This window comes from Pleurodeles waltl, chromosome 2_1, assembly GCF_031143425.1.
Source record: "Pleurodeles waltl isolate 20211129_DDA chromosome 2_1, aPleWal1.hap1.20221129, whole genome shotgun sequence".
In the NCBI taxonomy this organism is placed as follows: Eukaryota; Metazoa; Chordata; class Amphibia; order Caudata; family Salamandridae; genus Pleurodeles; species Pleurodeles waltl.
The window spans coordinates 199,745,855-199,766,170 of record NC_090438.1 but is presented as its reverse complement, the minus strand read 5'-3'; the positions used below and the strand labels follow the sequence as shown (position 1 = coordinate 199,766,170).

General features: G+C 43.8%; 1 long non-coding RNA gene across 1 annotated transcript in view; it reads right to left on the bottom strand.

Moving 5' to 3' along the window:
- Positions 1 to 233: 233 nt before the first annotated feature.
- LOC138262690 (uncharacterized) overlaps positions 234 to 20,316 on the bottom strand; it is a 43,482-nt gene continuing 23,399 nt past the window's right edge. The window contains exons 3-4 of the long non-coding RNA XR_011199274.1: positions 1,080 to 1,154; positions 234 to 354 (exon numbers count right to left, since the gene is read on the bottom strand). This is a non-coding gene — a long non-coding RNA (uncharacterized lncRNA). The remainder of the gene's footprint in view (positions 355 to 1,079; positions 1,155 to 20,316) is intronic.

Below are 20,316 nucleotides of genomic sequence, written 5' to 3'. Positions count from 1 at the left end.
CTCCCCCCCCCCCACAACAGCAGACGCATCCTGGTTCCATCAAGTGGCAGAGAGCTATTAGTTAATGCACCTAACCCCTACTTCTCCTTTATATCAAAGTAAGTAAGTATATAAAAGTAAGAAATGTGTTCACTCATACCGCACCTGCTGCAAAGGTGCACTCCTAGAAAGGAAAACATTGAAAACATACGAATGATGATGCACCACAGAGCACTAAATTCAAGAGTCCAATTTATAACATGAGTCCATAGCAATCTTCTTCTTATTTTCTTTTTATTCTTTTTAAACACAGCCCATTTTCATAGTATAGCACAGCCAATGCGTTTCGTCCTTTAAAAGAGGACTTCTTCAGGGCTGTAATAGAACAAACAACCACATCTTAAAATGTATACACGCATAAACATATATCTTTACAGACAATAACCAAGGCAACCAAGAATCAAAAAACATCAAAAAAAGAAGAAAAAAGAAGAAAAAGAAAAAAGCAAGGAAAAGAACTAAACAACAAATTACAACCAATAAAAAAGAAAAAGAAAGTTAGAAAAGAGAAAAATTTAATATATTTAAAATATTCATCAATATACAAAAAACATTGCACCAATAGTCATCAATACAAAGCATCATAAAAACAACGATGTGACTACACATCAAATTTATTTTGACATTATTTACACATTATTTTATATATTTTATGTCACTTTTTATATTCTTTTTTATTATTTATTTTTTTATATTTTTTTATTTTTTATATAATATTAATTATTTTTTATTTAGTCAGTTTGCAACCATCTTGAAGGAACTACTGATTGTGAGAACAGTTCCAATCATCATCAATCGTAATGTATAATGTATGGTAACAATGCCAGCTATCTTCAATAATTAATAAATAAAATATTAAATATTTCAAATATTCACACCAGTTGCCAATATCAGTGACCAAATTAATTGACCTGCAATCATTTCTTAAATGGGTTAACACATTATTCCCTACTATATTTTCAAATAATAACCATCATTTTAAATGGTATATCCTATAACAAGGGATACTACTCCTCCTGAGTATGAATTCATACGCATACCTATAGTTTCAGTTCATCATGTCCAACCACTATGATCCATCCAATAACACTGACTAACGCCTCCACTACCAGCACCTATTATAAAACGAAAAAACAAAATTAAGCTGCATTAAATTGCAACCAGATTAATGAAATCATCAAAAATCATCACATGACCATATTATCCTGAAATGAAATTCATTCCAAAGCGAAGGATAAACCAAAATGCTCCCAATCTCCCAAAACAAAACAGTGTCTTGATAACAAGGCTGTCCACTTACTTCTTACTCACTTCATTGGTAACCAGCGAAATGATAGCGAGCCTCGCTCTCGCAGTCATCAGGGCAAGAATGAGAAACCCAAAGGCTAAGGATGACCGATTTTTAAACTTCATTACCAATTACCCATAGTACACCTATGGAAGCGGCACACCAGTTTAACTAGCTTTAACATTATCGCGGCCATCTGCCCACAACAAAAACATGTAACTGCGAATCCCAACTCCCCATCCCCAGGGCAATGCTCTAATTGTTGGTTGCCCAGTAGATATAAAAACAAGCATAACCATAACACTGACTCATTCAGTGTTCTCGCTATTCGTACTGCAGCGGCAGAGAAACTTAGGGGGGTCCGTGGCCGACATGGCCCCATATTCAAGCGTAGTCCCTCGCCGCAGGGCCAGGACAGCCCAGTCAAGGTCAACCCAAATCATCAGCGGTCTGGGAGCTCCATCGGAATGACAGGAACCCGCCTCTGATGAATTAGTGGCATGGTCAGAGTCCCCCCGCTGACCTCCACAGGGGAGTCTACGTTCCGCATCAACGCCACCACCTCCAGGGCTGCCTTTCTGTCTGATTCCTTCTGAGCCAGGGTCGGTCCAACGCCTGAACGGAGCTTGCTTTGTTGCCACCTTGGTCTCCAACGGCCATGGTGACCCAGGTGTCTCGGTCTGGCCTGATTTGTGCGACTTCCCATGCCTCGTCAGGAGTCTGGAGGAAGGTAGTGTGGCCCTCGGTGATCACCATCAGTCTAGCTGGGAACAGGAGGGAATACTGAATGCCTTTGTCCCGGAGTGCTTTCTTCACCACCATACAGGAGGCCAGCTTGCTCTGCACCTCCAAGTCCGGGAACAGGGTTACCGTTCCATTGTCGATGCGGAAGGGCCCGGCCTCTCTGGCTCCCCTTAGCAGCACATCCCTGTCCCTGTAGTGCAAAAGCTTAGCCACAACCACTCGTGGGGGCCGGCCCGGGGCAAGCGCTCTCGATGGCACCCAGTGCGCTTGTTCCAGTGCAAAGAAGGGGGTAAGCTTCACCCCCGGTGCAACATCTGATCACAGCCATTTTTCCAAGAAGGCCACCATATCTGTACCCTCAGCACCCTCAGGGAGGCAAATGATTTGCACATTGTTCCTTCGGTTGTGGCCTTCTGCATCCTCGGCCCGGCATTCCAGTCGCTGGACTCGGTCGTTCAGCTGAACGGTGGCTTTGAGTTCCTGCTGCGCTAGTGAAAGTTCTGTGAGCGCAGTCTCGGTCTCCAGGACCCTATCTGCCTCAGTAGGCCCAATTCCACCGACACCTGACTGATTTCTCGTTGGAGCGTTGTCTTGGAATCCTCTATGGCCCCCATGATCTTGTCCAATGTGGCCTGCAGGTGGGGCGGCACGGAATCTGCCATATCCACGTGAGCTAAGTCAACCGCTCGATTTTGGCCCTGCGACTTAACCCGGTTCCGACCCTTGGAGGTCATCCGGCGCGCTTGACAGTGTATTTGGAGGGTGTCCACTGGCAGCTCCTGCGTCCCGACCAAGGTCGTGCAGTTATTCCCCTGGAGTGAGTGAGATAACAAGAATTCGGTCCCGCAGCTCAGCCTCCCGCCGTTGGGGTCCCTCTCCGCCGTGCTTCCTGCTCCAGTCCTATGTGGCTTACCAACGCGATGAGGCGAAGGCTCGGTCCACCGCAACCCGTGGCGGGTAGCGTCTGCTGGTTTCCTGCCGGACAGTAGCCACTGTCACTCCCAGAGAGCCGCGGCACCAATGCAAGGCTGTCCGAAGCTGGGGCCATAGGCAGGGACCAGAAGGGCCCTGTTCTGGACAAGGGATACCCAACCGGCGTCCCGCTGTATTCACTGCACTCCTCGTTAACTTGGCCGGCTCCGGCTCTCTGCCGCCAGTCAGATAATGCTCCAGGGGTGCCCCCCTCTGTTCCTTGACTCAGTCTGCCGGTGTTGAGCAAAGCAGTCTGGCCTCACGTCCGGCCTAAACCACCTCCAACGCCCTTGTCGTCCTCCGGTCATAGTTGGGGGGGACACCGCGCCCCCTCGGTAAGGCACTGCCAAGTCCGGGGAGTACCAGCGTCCCCATGTCTCACTGTCTCTCACGGTTCCTCCGTGTCTTATAGAGTGGCCCCAGGCCTGCCTCACCTTTGTTTTGCGGCCTCCGCCGCGCCACCAATTCCGAGGCGCACTTCCTCTGCGAGTCATGCTGCGGTAGGCACCACCAGCATCCCCGGCACTGCAGTTTCCCCACAGTCCGCCTCCGCCGCTTCAGAAATCGCCCCTATGCTTCACGACGTGGTCCCCGACCCCCGGCAAGGCTGAAATTAACAGGAGTTATGTTGGGCCCAGCAGAACAGTGCAATCACGCGTCCGCCATCTTAGTTGTCCAGGCCACGCCCCCCACCATATATACACTTTAAACAACATTGTTCATTTGCAATAGACATTGTACAAAGTGACATGTCATTTTTACAACATGGACAGAGCCAGCTTAGATCCATTATGCAGTTAGGTTGGACACTACAAACACTGAAATCTGGTCGCTTTCCCTGGCAACACGTTAGCGCGAGGGACATTTTTTCACCATTTAATTTGACGTAACAGCAACAAATAGAAGCTAAGAAGGAAGTGACTTATGTTATGCCAAACACTGAAAAGTTAGAAAAGTTGCCTTTTACTGTGGCTGAAATACCATCCGCTGAATGGGTAATACACTGGGTTATCAATCTACCTATTTCAACACTGCAATTCACATCCTGCTTAAAACACATTTCAGTAGGCAGATATGAACAGCTGGAAGATAGTTACACCCACGAGGTGTGGGAGCTACCCTTTTCGCAGAAATGTCTTAATGGCATGAAAGAGGTCTTTCTTAGCTGCAGCAAATGCAAGACTTCTGTGAGCCATTTGATGATTTGTAAGCAGCTGTCCTTGCATGGGGCATGCAATGCTTTCGCAGCAAATTTAGCTTGCTATCTGAAGGGAGTTCCAATCCCCTTGATTAAACCAGAGTTCCAGGAGCTTTCTAATGGAAGCGATGTGCTTCTTAATAGTGAGAGCTTTTGTGGAATGCAAGCTGGAATTGCTTATGTAGTTTCGGTCTCCCAAATTGTCACCTGTTGGGGTAATGTTCTTTCCCCCACCCCATGCAACAGACAAAAGTAGCTGATATTTGGCCTCATATTGCTACTTCAAATGTGAATTTTGGCAAGTTGGACAGACTAAAACCTTTATTGTTTCAAAAACATGTGGCACTGACATCTGCAAGTGGCGAGATCACCATACATTCCCTTTTAAATACCAACTTTCTGAGACACTTAAGTGGACTTGTGGGACAGATTTTTAACGCGTCCAGTACTACAGGGATTGTACATTTTTTTAAGGCTATTCGTTGTGGTTTTATCAGTACTTTCTCCTCTAGATTTGACATAATACCTTCAGCCATACACTCAATATTTTCTAGAATTTTCGGGCTATGATAGGTGGCATCTTGCTGTTGCTGTTTTTTTTATTTCCAATGGCTGTCCCATCGTAACAAGGAGGACTGATGACGCTTCCACCAGCACAGCTGTGTAGTGAACGCATGACAGTATTTCGGAGCACCACTCCTGGAAGAACTGGAGTGTAACTGTTCTCTGTCATTTAGACCGGTTTTGGATTGTGTGCAGCCCGTGTTACAATGCCTCTGGTGCCTTTTCGAATGTGCACTAAAAGTTTGTCTTTGTATGCGGTGCTTACTTTCATTGGATGTTGGTCTGTTGATGTTCTCGCTGAGGGCTCATTACCAGACATGCGCATTGAGAGTGCGTTTGCTACAGGAAGCCATCTATGAGCTGCCCTTTGTGGATCATGTAGCTCTTGGTTCAACATCTGGCACAACACAGAATACTGCTGCCTCAGCTGGAGCTCAGGCTTTGGAACATAAGTGCTCTATGGTTGTTCTTGGCACCGATTTGGTCATATTACTACCTTCCAAAGTGGAACATTTCCTTAAGTCAATTGTCTTAGCTGTAATTGGGGATTTTTTTAAATGACACTGACTTTTCAATTTGGCTTCATTGGCACCACTGATAAATTTTTAAATTGTCCACTTCAAAAATGTTTAATTCACATGCTCAAGTGTGTTTTGACTTGTCACAGTTAACACAGTTGGAGCTCCTGCATGCCTGGAGTGGTATCGGTACCTGAAGAAATTTGTTTCTAGAGATATAGCAATGGCTGCATTCATTTTGGGAAACATTTTTTGATGAACTTTGAAATTAGCGTGAAATTGTGTTTTACATTGACCAGCATGCAAAGGGGTAGTGTTGTGTGGATGTCAGGCAGTGTTCTCCTACCCCTTCTTACTGTTTAAAAAGGCTCCCACAAGTCTACAAGCTGACGAGCTTTGGAGCACCTGCGTGCCCAGAGTGGTAACGGTACCTGAAGAAATTTGTGCCATTATGTCCTGCCACCCCAGAATAATTCTCTACTGATGATGGAATAATCTGGAAACACATGTCTAGAGATATAACAATGGCTGCATCAATTTTGAGGAAACATTTTTTGATGAACTTTGAAATTAGCGTGAAATTATGTACTACATTGACCAGCATGTAAAGGGGGTATGGCGTGTGGATGTGAGGCAGTGTGCTCCTACGCCCTCACAGTTAACATTTATGTATGTATATTTTAAAGTATTGCATTTTAGTTGCTCTAATTTAGGGACTATGCTGCTCTATCACTTCTGAACCGACAAGGGGAGGGTGTTGTGGAGCCATTTTAGTGATGCCTCTGTGCACATTATTTTAGCACCTAGGCCTGCTGCCTGTGCCCTTTAGCCCAATAATGTTTTATTTCATTTTATTCTTTTCAGAATCTGCCACATTTGTGGTGATGTTTTATTTTCCTTTATCTTGTTGTCCTTTTGCCTAGGAAAGCATTAAATTTCTTAACACAACATTCTTTCACTGTGCTTTCTTCAAGGTTGCAGTGAGATTGGAATGTCGGCACAAGTGGTACACTGCATCTCTAACATTTCACAGAAACATTAAAGGCGGATTAGGGCATATCTTGCTGTGCTCTAACCTAGCGTAGGTAAGAATCGAACATCGTGCATAGTGGGACTTTTCTTGTCTTTCACTTTCTTGTCACAATTTTGCTTCTAGTATGTTTCATGTTATTCTATCTAAAACACAGCTGATTCAATAAATCTTATTGAACCATTTCCTGCCTCTGTCTGTCTTTGCATGTGTGAGACAAATGTAACTGAGAGAAAAAGATGAGATCTGATCCACCATGATTTCCCTGAGAAGTCACAATGTCATGTGCCTGGTTGCCACAAATCCTCCCTGCTCTTGGGCAGAGATGAGGCGCTGCTAGTTGGCTGGAAACGGATCAGGCCGACAGTTGTCACATGGTGTGGGATTGGACTCAGTTCCTCACAATTCAGGTGATCCTGCTACCCAAATCCAGCAGCCTCCTTGGTACAATGAATGCCAATGCAACAACTGTGTGTAAGCAATGTCAGACTCTAGAATCATGAAGTGAGTGAGTGACTCATTGTTTCTCTTATGTCCCATTCCTTAGCAGGAGACTCAGCATATTCAAACCATCCATTCAACGATTTTGCCTGAATAACAATTGCCTGAACAACGAATTTTAAGGTACATTTTTCTTTTGTTATGGTTTATTAGTTGTTTAGAATTTATATAAATATATACATATATATATATATATATATAAATTCTAAACAACTTATGTATATATTATTATATATACATATAAAAAAATATATATATATAAATTCTAAACAATTTATACATTTTTATATATATATATATATATATATACACACACATATATATATACACATTTATATATACACATATATACACACACCCAAACACACACATATATATATATATATATATATATATATATATATAAATTCTAAACAACTAATAAACCGTAAAAAAAAAAAAAAAAGTTACCTTAAAATTCGTTGTTCAGGCAATTGTTATTCAGGAGAAATCGTTGTTTAGACAGTAGTTGTTCAGTACTTCATTGTAGAGACTTTTTAGTTGTTTAGCAGTAGTGGTTCAGGCAAGTAGTGGTTTAGACCTCGCTGTTCAGGATGTTTCCCTGTGATGTCGTGACTGTACACTGAACTGTAGTTGTGAGAATGTGTTGAGATAAGTGTTTTGGATACAGCTAGGGAGCTGATACTTTGCAATAATCAGCCAAAGGATACTTGATAAGAAAGCTTTTGATACATCCACACTTTGATGATATTGCTTTGTGTCAGTTTCCATGCAATGTACTTTGTTTTTCAGATGCGTGCTGTGTGACTTGGGTCATACGTATGGTTTCAAGCCTATACTTCTTGTTTTGTTCATCATACGGGTACCTTCACCATTACATCTTTGTGTGAGCATTTCAGAGTGGTGACATTGGCAGGTATGTGATACTGTTCTGACATACGAAGTGGACATGGATTGTTACAGGTAATGTAGGTCATTGAGTATAGGGGTATGAGACCTGTACCAAGACAGCTTGCACAGTGTTCGGGTGGAAGATCAGAAGTGCCCTTTGGACTTGTTTTGTGTGCTGTGGTAGGCCCGATGCATCATGTGTGTCATTATGTGGGCATAAAATATGTAGTCCTAGACCACGATCAAGTCATTTTTACTTCACATTGAACAACCATTATTTTTGTATGACCTGTATGTAGCTGTAAATGTGGTTCATCACTGTAGGCCACGCTGCCTGTGCCACAACACTGACATACCACCAGATGTATGGCCTTTAGATAATGATGGTTCTGTGATCAGGGACTATTGTACTGTCATCTCTCTGTATCTTGGATTATGTGATGTTAAATTACTTTAGTGTGATATCTGATAAGGCCAAGCTGATTAAATCAATTACATGAATGTTTGTCTATTCTACTGGAGGTCTGTACCTGTAAATATGTTTTTACTCAGTATGAGTCAATCATTTATGATTTCCAATAGTTCAGACATATTGACAGCTTATGTGCTGAACACTGTAATACAATGTTTACTTTGGGCAAACACTTGCATGTATGTGTTTGGGAGGGTTGTAATCCTGAGCTGGACACTGTACATGCAACATATCCCACCTTGAACAAGTACCTTGGCTTGGATCACCATTGTATGGTTCACATGGTCTTACATAACTTCATGGCCAGATATAAAATCAAAATCAGCAGAGAATAAGTCAGTGAAGGGTGAACTTATAGCGCAGCTATGATTAACATAAAATATAAGTGACATGACTCAACAAAAATTCAATGTGAAGGTGTCAGTCATGGTGAATGAAATCACTGGAGTAGATGCCACACCACTGGTAGTCCAAAGTCCAGAGTACACATCCCATTGGAAATGGTGGGTGGTTCAGAGTGAATGCCTAACACACAAAGTAGGTCGTTAAGGAAGAGGGTTATTACTGGCAGTGGTGGGTGTCTTGCCATCTGCATCTGCTGGATCCTTTGCTGGATGTCCCTGCTTGCGTGGGGGGTGATCTGCTGCTACAGAGGCAGGGGTGTTCGGGGCTTGTTGTTCCTCTGGCAGGGCCTCCCTTCCAGTGGCTGGCATTGATGTTGATGGTCCTGCTGTGGACGAACTGAAGGAAAGGAGGAAAGGGTAGACTGGAGTTGAAAAGCCCTGCTCACGTTGGTGTGTATGTCCCTCAACACCCATGTTAGGGAGGCCATATTGATACTGTAGGACTCTATCTGTTCCCGCATGTCCCTCTGCAGCTGCTTGATTACCCAGAGTTTGATCAACACCTGGCCCATCATGTCTTGGGGCTCCTGATAGACCCCCAAGACGTGGCTGATGGTGTCCTGGCCAAGAGCAGCCCCAGTGGCCTCAGCCTGCTGGCCCACAGCATACCTCCCACACACCCTACCCACTCGGGCCTGTGTCCTTGCCACAGGGTGCCATCTCAACCTTTTTCCTAGACCCTCATTGTCCAAAGTGTTACACTGCAACTCAGGATCCAGAACTGGGGGCACAAGATGGTAGACAATGTGCTAGGGACACAGGTTGTGGGGAGAGGGGGAAATGGCTGCCTGGGATGTTGAAGCAACAGGGCTGGGAGGTGATGTTGTGGACACAGTGGGACTCACTGTTGATGTCTGCCTAGGTTTCCCAGATGGGCCAGAACCGCCCTCCACATCCAGACGTCCAGGAGTGTAATCTTTTCTGACGACTTAATCCAGAGGGGTAGTGGCAGTCCGTTCCATGGCCTCTGTGTGCCCAGCGGCAGATCCACCTATTGATGTAAAACGTACATTGTTACTGGTTATATACTGAAATCTACCTCCAACGGTTTAGTGTTACAGAAACAGAGACCTTGGACCAAGTTAAGTTCTAGTTAATCCAACTGTGGCAAGTAACTATGGTACTGGGTGATATGACATAACATGTGTGAAGCATGCCAACCAATTTGACTCAAGCAGCTCTGCTGCACTTTTCAGGATGGCCTGAACATTACAATACTTGTTGTACACACTGGGTAAGGTGTCCTTCCTGTCTTCAATAGTTTCATCTTGGCATAGCAAGTAAAGATGGAGCTATGTAGACAGACATGTCTCTGATTTGAGCATGATCTGTGCTTGATCACTCCCACGTGAGCACACTTAATTTGTGATTTGACAAACAGGGGGTTTTGTACAAGTTAACACTGATGGTGTTTGGACTTACAGGAACAGGGCCTGCAGGGATTTGCTGTCAGGTCACTCTCTGTACTCCCAAATGCTTGACAAATGTTTAAACCCCCCACACCCCCCAGGAAAATAAATGTCATTTGTGAGTTACAGGTGTATTTGGGAGAGTGAACACTGGGCTGATGGTTCGAGTTGGAGAAACAGGGCCTATTGGGCTTTGAGTCAGGTCAGTCCCTCTACCTCCCAACACTTGACAAATGGTACCCTCCCAGGTGAGTATGCTTCATTTGGGAATTGACAAACAAGGGTATTTAGATAAGTGAATACTGGGCTGGTTGTTGGAGTAACAGAAGCAAGGCATCCTGTGAGATGCAGTCATTGGCACACTCTCTATTACACACACTATACAAATATTAGGTATTACATATCTGTATGCAGACTGCATTTAGGTTTGGGCATACATTCATATGTTGAGACATACCATGAGTCCTGGAAATATTTTTTGATATAAATACTTACATGCAGCATTTGTACATAAGGCATGTGATGGGCCTTGGTAGCTGTAATGTTCGGTCTAACAATACACATTGACAGGGTTCACACTCAAATACTCTGGGTATTGAATGTTGGTGAAGTATATGAACAAGACAGTGGCAAAATGTGAGCTGTGGGCATGCATGATATTGTATTTTTATGACAGTTGTTGTGTTGTGACTTACCAGACTCCACTTCCCCAGGTATTCCTGTCCAGCCATCAAGATGTCCAAGACCTTCTCCTCCCAGGGAAAGAGTATTAATGGGGCACTGCGAGGGCCACTGCCAGTCTTCTTGGCCTGCAGCTGGAGAATGGAGGCAAGGGAGCGCTTCTTGCCCCTGAGGTCATTCGGCCACTTCTGAATGTGCTTCTTTGTGCACAGGGTGGTGCCTACAGCATTCACTCTGTTAACAATCCTGTCCCACATTTAAATTTTCCTACTTAGGGAAGAATGCTCCAAACAATTGTAGCTCTACTCTTATGATTTTATCCACCATGACTCTTAACTCATCGTTAGAAAAACAAGGATTTTTTTAGTATGACATAGTGGAAATGAAAGAAAAAGCGTGACAGGGCAATAGGGTGTGAATGGAGAAAATAGTTTGCAGAGTCTTCTATGGGATGCTGAAAAAAGGGGTGCCTAATCCATGTAATTTACAAAAAAAAAGTGCTCTGACTTTGTTGTCTTGCAGTGGAAATGCAAAGGATTGTGGTATGTGAAGGAGTGTGTTTTATAATGTCCTTTGCAGGTGTGTCCACCTGGCCAATGTGTGTCAGGAGTGGTTTTTGAATTCATCCAATGTGCAGTTGTCTGTTACTTTGCTGACCCTGAACTGCAGTGGTTCTGACTGCCACAAGGATCCTGTGTGATTTTAATATGCTTGGTTGTTGGCCACAGCTCTGACGGCGTTGGAGGTCGGACAGCTTATATATAGGCTGCTGCGCCACTGGCGGTCTGCCTTTTTTGCTTGGCGGTCAGCAGTCCTGCCTGTGTACCTTTTAGTAGGGCGGTGTGGAAGACCGCTGGCGTGGTGTTTTTTCAACATTGCTAACACCGAGGTCTGGTGGTCCAACCACCAAACTCGTAATCAGGCTCTAGGTCATTTCATGTCAGTAAGTTGAGTTGATATACTTTGGAATATGTCTATTGCACCTCAATTTATGGGGAATGATAATTGGGAGCCTTCTACTGTGGCATTCATAAGAGTGGCCATAGAGTAAAGTGTTAGACTTATGTGGTTTGTGCCGTCGGTTGAGGGGCCTTCCCCCTGTAAGTGTAGCTTGGGTTTTGCATTGGACCACTTTTTTAACCCAATGATTTCATTGTCAGCAATGGCCATAATTTTGCTCAATATGTCTTGCCTAGACATGCACAAGGTACTCTCATTTGTAGGTGGCAGCACCAAAGTGTCTTCACCTCTAATCCTGACTCTTCAGTTGTTTTGTGCCATCAACTTTGGCTATGTTTGGGACACAAAGCGTCAGTGTTTCTTTTCCAGCATCTACTTCATATGACTGTGGACAGGGCAGGGTACTGTGAGCAGGGCTTTTTTTCCAGAAGTTCTCACATCATCACTGCCATCTTTAAGTGTTGCATGAGTTAATGTATTGAATGTTAGTGGGCCTGTCCATTTTTCGTAATGCTGCTGGTTAAATGGTTTTGACCAGATTTGTTGTTCCTATATTGTCCCAACTTCCGGTCTCGAAAAAAATTCCTGCTGCTGTGGTGAGGAGTATATTTTAGTCACCCTCAGCTTGTTTTGTGATAATCGTTACTGATGGATGCCTTTGGTAGACATATTTCTTGATATTTCCAGTAATCACGTGGACTTGTGACCCTTTATTTTGATAAACTTTGTTTTGTAGCGTGTTTGCCTCATTTTGTGATCTCTCATTCTTGTGTTGCTTGTGTTGTTGTGTTAATTGAATACTTAATATTCATGAAATTCTTAATACATTGGTTTTATGGTCCAAGGCTGAAGTGTTGTCAGTGTTACCAGGAGGGATTATTTTAGTTAGGAATGCACCATATTTACCAAGACAAGGTGCATTCCTGTCCTCTTCTTGCAATGGCGAACTCAGTGTAGCCTAGCTCCAACGCAGTCATCCCTGCGCTGTGGGGCCAGGGTGCCTGCTTTACAGGCAGGATTGGTTTTGTGCCGGTATGGGCAACTTCCGGCGCAAAAACAATTAGAGGCTTTTTCCTTCTTCAAGTGAGCAGCAAAATGAAGCACTCTTAGAAAAAAGAAACAACACAGAGAAGTAGGGATATTTCTCCTTGTTGTGCCTCTATCAGGAAGGTGCACAATTCTGGCGCATTCCCAGGTCTGCCAGTGTTGGTAAATCAGAGAATATGCCACAATGCATGGATGGATGCATGGGGACACCAATAATCCACCCATGTGAAGCTTTTTCAGCTCAGTGAAAGCCATGCAGGGTGCCTATGAGTGGCATGGTAAATCTTAATCTAGGTTTCCGTCACCCTGCATAGTCTTGAGTGGAGCAAGGGCAATGCAAAACCTTCATAAATCAGGGCCTGTGTCTTTATCGCCAAAACAGTGCATAGACAAGTGGCTGGCTTCAGAAGAGATAGTACGAGAAAATTTGGTGAGTCCCTTGTGTATAAATGACATTTCAGCCTGCACAGTAAGTCAAGGGGTCATCATCACGACAAAGTTACACTTGAGGCATCTGAATTAGGGGTGAGCATAACTTGTGCAATTCAGTGTGGTGTAAACATGCAGAATTACCTAAAAAAAAAATTTTTTTTTAAAAGTTTTTTTTAAAAAAATCGGCCACATTATGCATAATTACGCAAGAAGAGTAATTCTATGTTTAGCACTATTTCTTAACACAAAAATGCCCCTTCATGTCCAAAAGGGGCACAAGAATGCATTTAGCACTAAGAAACCGTGTTAAATGCAACTGAACAGAACAGGAAGTGCAAGCATTTGCACTCTCTCTCACCAACTTACTCCCAGCATCTAGTGCTAATTTCTTAACAGAAAATGCATTTGTATTGCCCCAAAAAACCCTTAACTATGTGAGCAGGAGTAATTGCCTTATTATGGGTAATTCTGTGCCAAATCGTAATGCAGAATTAACTAAATTACTCTGATTATTCTAGTGTAATTAAAATGTAACCAGGGCCTATTGTGAATTTGTAGCTGAATGGAAAAACAAAGAATAAAAGATTCATTTTTTATTATCAAAAAATTGAGGTAAATGAAAAATGGCTATGTGTTCAAGTGCAATGGAATTTAAAAGAACTTATGTAGTAGGGCCAATGAATTGAGCAACTGAAAAATTGCGGGAACAGTGTTTTACCTTTTATAAGGTTTGGTTCGGTATGTTCCAAATTAGTCCTTGTAAGTAACTGGGTGTTGGTTGACTAGGAGGTGAACCCTGGTCAAGCAGCAACCACAATCCTAGTTAGGATAAGACACAAGCAAACCCTGATGGCATGGCACAGAGCAGTCAGGCTTAATTTAGAGGCAATGTGCAAAGTATTTGTGCAACACTTCAAACAGTGAAACAGTGAAAACACACAACAAAAGGATCCCACAACAGAGTTCGAATAATAGAGTAGCCACAGGCCCAGAAGTGTACTGAAGTGGTGGCACCTGAGTTCCAGCTCTTATACCCAGTGGTGCCTTTGAAGTGTGAGTGACTCTAAAGATATGCCTTTGAGGTTCACAGATGACCTGCCATCCCTGACCTAGCTCCAGACTAACTACAGTGAGTATGCAGCCTTTTGTATGAGGACAGGGCACATCCTATATAAGTGAGGGTGTGCCAAGCTCCTCTCCGCCATCCTGCCAAGATGGCCCATCAAGTTACATCTAAGCTCCTATTGTGTGTAGCTGTATACAGGCAATACACAAAGCCCAAATGGCACCTACATTGAGGGATATGAGCAGAGATGGGGTGCAGGCACGAAATGGTTAAGGCAAGAAAATGGCAACTTTCTGAAAGTGGCATTTTTAGAACTGCAGTTCAAAATCCAAATTCACCATAAGGTAAGATATTAAACTGTGATTCCAGAGACAATAAATGTCAAGTAATTATCTCTTCCAATTGGACATACAGCTCAAAAAGGATCATAAGGAAACACAAATATTATCCCATGGGACATATACATCTTGCAGTAGTGAAAAACAAATTTAAAGAGTTTCTCACTATCAGGACATGTACAACTAAAATTTACATGCCCTACCTTTTAAATAGAATGCATTCCGCCCTCAGGGCTGTCCAGGGCCTGTCCTATAAGTGCTGTATATACAATAAAAAGGAAGGTTTCGGGCTGGCAAAAGGTTTATTTTCCCAAGTAGAAATGACTCTTTTATACTGCACACATGCTCTGCAATGGCAATCATGAGACATGTTTAAAGTGCTATTTACATGGGTGGCACAACCAGTGCTGCAGGCCCAATAGTAGCATTTAATTTATAGGCACTGGGCATATGCAGTGCACTTTACTAGGGACTTATAAGTAAATTAAATATGTCAATTGGGAATAAGCCACTAGTACTATGTTTAGCGGAGAGAGAACATGCACTGATTAGCAATGGTAAAGAGTGCAGAGTTCTAATACCAGAAAAAACTAAGTTGGAAAAATAGAAGAGGAAGGCAAAAAGTAGGAGCGTAGACCACCCTAAAGCTGACAAGTCTAACATGTTCCCCCAGCTGAAACTGCGGAGAACTATCCAGCCCCTTGGGAGTCCACTTCACTAAGGGGGAAATGACCTGGCTAGACCATCAGCACTGGTGTGGTCTGGCCCAGGGCGGTGTTCCACCGTAAAGTCAATTTCCTGTAGGGAGATGGACCACCCCAAGAGTTTGGGATTTTTACCCTTTATCTGCATGAGCCTTCTGAGGGGCCTGCAGTCTGTCTGAACCCAGAATTCAGTACCAAACAGGTATGGTCTTGGCTTCTTCAGTGCCCAGACCACAGTAAAACCTTTTTTCCCCAATCACACTCTACCTCGGTCCATGTGAAAGTAGCCTCCTGCCAATGAAGGCAACCGGTTGGTCTAAGCCCTCCTCATTCAACTGTGCAAAGACCCCCATGACATGCTCTGAAGCGTCTGTCTGCACTACAAACTCCTTAAAGAAGTCAGGAGCCTTGAGTACGGGTGCTGCACACATGGCTTCCTTCAGGATATCAAAGGTTTATTGGTAGGCCTCCATCCAGATCACCTGACTGGGCTGCTTTTACCAAGTCAGCTCTGTTAAGGGGGCAACACTGGTGCCATATTCCTTAACAAACCTACTATAGTATCCTGTGAGGCCCAGAAAGGCCCTAACTTCTGTCTGTCCTTTAAGGGGTTGCCAGTCTAGGATAGTCTCAATCTTGGCCTGGAGGGGCTGCACCTTCCCCCCACCTACCATGTAACCCAGATAAACCAAGGAACCCTGCTCCATCTAGCACTTACCGGCCTTAATAGTCAGGCCCGTCTGCTGCAGAGCCTGTAAAGGTTCTCTCAGGTGGACCAGGTGAAACTCGCAGGTGGAACTAAAGACAGGAATGTCCCCTTCGAGGACACACTGTTTGCCTGGCTCAGTTTCTCTGGCCCGATTAAAACACCCGTATTTGGTAGGAATGTTTACACAGTTATACACGCCATATATGGCAGGCATGCTTATATTCCAAGTATATTTTCGAAGCTGTTTTTGAATTGATATATACTTAGAATAAAGGGTTATTGACATATTGGGTATATTTTGTATGGCCCCTTTAACTATTTGCACATGTATTACTTTTTTCTTCCTTCCATATAATGTGTTTGCTATGTAATATGCTGTCTTTTGAATCCATGAGGACCATCAAACTTGTATTTTTCCCTAGCTTCAATTTTATCTCCACTCTAGCATAGCCATGTGCTTTATCCTTCTGGGTATATCTTTTTGGACACTTTATTTATTGGTAATTATGTCACCATAGTCTTATCATGGCTATCTACTTTAGAATTTTCCTTTGAAAATCTCCAGTATTGGTAAGACGACCCTACAAAGATATCTTGTTCTTTACATTGAATATTTTGAGACAATACATACTTCCTAATACGTATGGACATCACCGTCAGTGATAAATGGGATGTTTCTTTTTTTGTATTCCCACTGCCTGTTATATGCACTACACAATATTGTGGTTGATGTTTGATACTAACCTCACTCTTATATCTTATGTGTTTCCAAGCACTCACGGGTGTTTTGGTTTAACGATTTTAGGACACTAGGCATGTGAGCTGCATGCACACAATGTTGTGATTTTCACTCCCCACCTCATCGTTCGGCATTTGCTGGATACAAGGGTGCAATTCATCTTAATTTTCAATTGCAATTATCTAGGTTTTTAACACTGGACACTTGTAAATACACAATAATTTTCTTTTCAAATGCCATCATTTAGGGGTTGTTTGTTGATTTTTTGTAAATGCACAACAATATTAAAATATCTTCAATACTTGGCACTATATAACCAATTTAACAGCTACAATTCCCTGATATTGCTTTTGCATCTCATTGTACCCTTCTGTTTGTATATTTGATACTTGAAGCATTGAGAAAGTCTAGATGACGAAACATGTGTCGGCGGTCTTTTCTGGATGTACCGTGCTTTGGGAAGAATAAATCTTAACCAACTATAAAACGCGTACCAGACTTTTTCTCACACCTTACAATTTATATGGACTTTATGGACTATGTCGGTTTGCCCTGGTATTATATAATAGCATTTGAAAAGTGGCAGGTGCATTCTTCACCTCAAAAAGCCTCACTTTAAACTGAAAGTGTCCTTCAGGAGTAGAACATCCAGATCTCTCCTTTTATCCTTGAGTGAGTTCAATTTGCCAGTACCCTACACTCAGCTTATCAACAAGCTCATTAGCCCTTGGTATGGGGTGTGCATCATTTTTTGTGCCTGCATTTAAACCCCTGTAATCCATACAAAACCTCATCTCTGGTATTCCACCGTTTGAGTTAATCTTGGGCATCAGTACCACTGGGCTAGCCCAGGGACTTTCAGAGGTTTCAATCTCCCCAAGCTCTAGCATCTTGCAGGCCTTGACTTGATTAGGCAGTTGATAGATCTTGTTTTTGACAGGGAGGCTGTCACCTGTGTTCCCATCATGGACACACCAGGTTGTCTGACCAGGGGTCAATAAAAAGAGATCTCCAACTGGCTGAGGACTTGCCTGCAGTCAGCTTGTTGCTGTGCAGTGAGGGTGTTAGACAAGGCAACAACTTCCACTGAACCATCTTGTGGATTGGTTGGTAGCAGGTCAGGGAGAGGGTTCATTATCCTCCTATCCTCCATCAGTGAGCATCAACATAGTCATATCATCCCTGTCTTGGTGTGGCTTCAAACGGTTCACATGAAGCACCCTGTGAGGGCTCCTAAGGGTACCTAAGTCTACCAAATAGGTGAAATTCCCTTTCTTCTCCACAATGGGGTGGGGCCCATTCCACTTGTCCTAGACGGCCCTGGGAGTCACAGACTCCAACACCCACACCAACTGGTTGGTACTCAACTATTGCTGACTTCTCCCAACCTTTCCTAACTAGACTCAGAGGACCCCTTACAGGATGGCCAAAAAGACATTCAAAGGGACTTAAGCCAACCCCCTTCTGAGGCACCTCTTTATAGGCAAACTAGAAGCAGGGTAACAGGACATACCATCCCCTTCTGAGCTTTTCAGGGAGGTCCATTATCATGCCTTTCATGGTTTTGTTGAACCTCTCAATTAAACCATCTGTCTGGGGATAATAGAGGGCTGTGAACTTATAACTTACACCACCTTAAATCCATATAGCTTCAAGTATGCAGACATGAAATGTGTCCCTCTAGCAGACACCACCTCTTTAGGAAATCCTTCAGGGAACCCAAACCTGGGAAAGATCCCAAAGAGGGCTTTTGCCACTGCAAGGGGAAGTAGTAGGGGTCAACAATATCAATCCCTATCCTCTCAAAAGGAGTCCTAACCAGTGGAAGTGGAATTAAGGGACCACTTGGGTGTCCTCCTGTCTTGACAGGTGGGGTAGGAACTTCTTCCTCTTCTCAGACATCTGTGGCCAACAGAAATGGACAACCAACCTCTCCCAGGTTTTGGGCTGTCCCTGATGTCCAGTGAGAGGGATATCATGGGCCAAAGTTAGGATGAAATCACTGTACACTTGGGGGACCACAACTCTTCTGGTTGCCCCTGGTTTGGGGTCACTGGCCTCAGGTACAAGAGCCCATCCTCCCAATAGACCCTGTGAGTGCCACCAACATCTCCCACTTCTTGCCTTGCAGACTCCTGTCTTAGGACTTCAAGAATAGGGCATGTCTTTTGGCCTTGGCATAGGCACTCTCTGGATGGTCCTCCTGCACTTAAGAGCTCTGCCAGGCTCCATCAGCTGCAGTTTTGTCATCAGGCATCTCCCTCATGAGACCTCTTTGAAGCTGCCTCCGAAGTCTTCTTGCCCTTTCTCCTGCTCTTAGAGGTTTGGGTCATTATTTTAAGCTCTACATCCTCTTGACTTCCGTCATGCTGCCTGTGCTCTAATTGTCATACACACCCACTGAGGGAGCCCAGCATTTCTGCACAAACCTTCCTTCCGACCTCTACCAATGGAGACGTTTCCAGATCATTTCCCAACAGACAGCAGGGGATACAACAACAACCTTGTTTGGGCCAGTAATCCCTTCCCACTACAAGCTTACGAAGACCATTGGATAGAGCTTAGCCTCATTGCCAGCACTGGTCACCAGGTGACTGACACCAAGTATCATTTGGTCTGGGAAACCCAGTCTTGAAGCCACAAGAGTGACATTGGCACTTGTATCCCTCAGAGCCTCTAACTCAGATCCCATTGATTTTACGCCTATGTCTGTACTTCTCCAAGCTTGGAGGTAAGACTGCCAGGGCTTCAATATCCACCTCACCCAGGGAAACTAAAGTAGCCTCAGAGTAACCTCTGGCCTCTCCAGAGTACACATACACCCCATGCCTATAATATAGTCAATTACTTGGATTGTCTACCACTGGGAAACTTCTTGGGGCATAAGGAATCCTCTTTCTTATGCCTTGACTGCTAGAAGTCATAACACCCAAGCCTTCTTGGGGTCCCAGTTTTTACCTTGATATTCCTTTCCTTTGGACTAGGAACAGTCCTGGGGCACACCCTCCTGAGAAAACTTTTAGGGAATTTAGATAACTCTTTATCCTTGGTACTGCTCACCTCTTTCTCCTGCTGGGAAGCCTGAGCACCCTTCTTGGGGTCGCCCACATGTTGGGTCTTCCTGGACCCCCTGGTTCTGACCTGTGTCAGCTATCTTTCTCAGCTCACTAGGAAGAGACAACTTAGAATCTACTGGATGCTTTTGAAACTTCTCTGTGTTACAGTTAGTTGAAATGTGGTCTTTCATAATAAAATTAAAAGCCCTTCATAAGTGTCCACCTGTTAGGAAATGGCCCATTCTGAGGGATCACCGCTAACTTTTTTGCCTTCCTCTTCCCCTTTTTCTGACCTCGTTTTTGTTGGCTTTAGAACTTTGGGCACTTTATCACTGCTAACCAGTGCTGAAGTGCCTGTACTCTCTCCCTAAAACATGGTAATATTGTCTCATACACAATTGGCATATTTTATTTATGTATAAGCCCCTAGTAATGTGCACCAGATGTGTGCAGGGCCTGTAAATTAAGTGTTCCTAGTGGGCCTGCAGCACTGATTGTGCCAACCACATTAGTAGCTCCTTAACCATGTCTCAGGTCTGCCATTACAGTTTCAC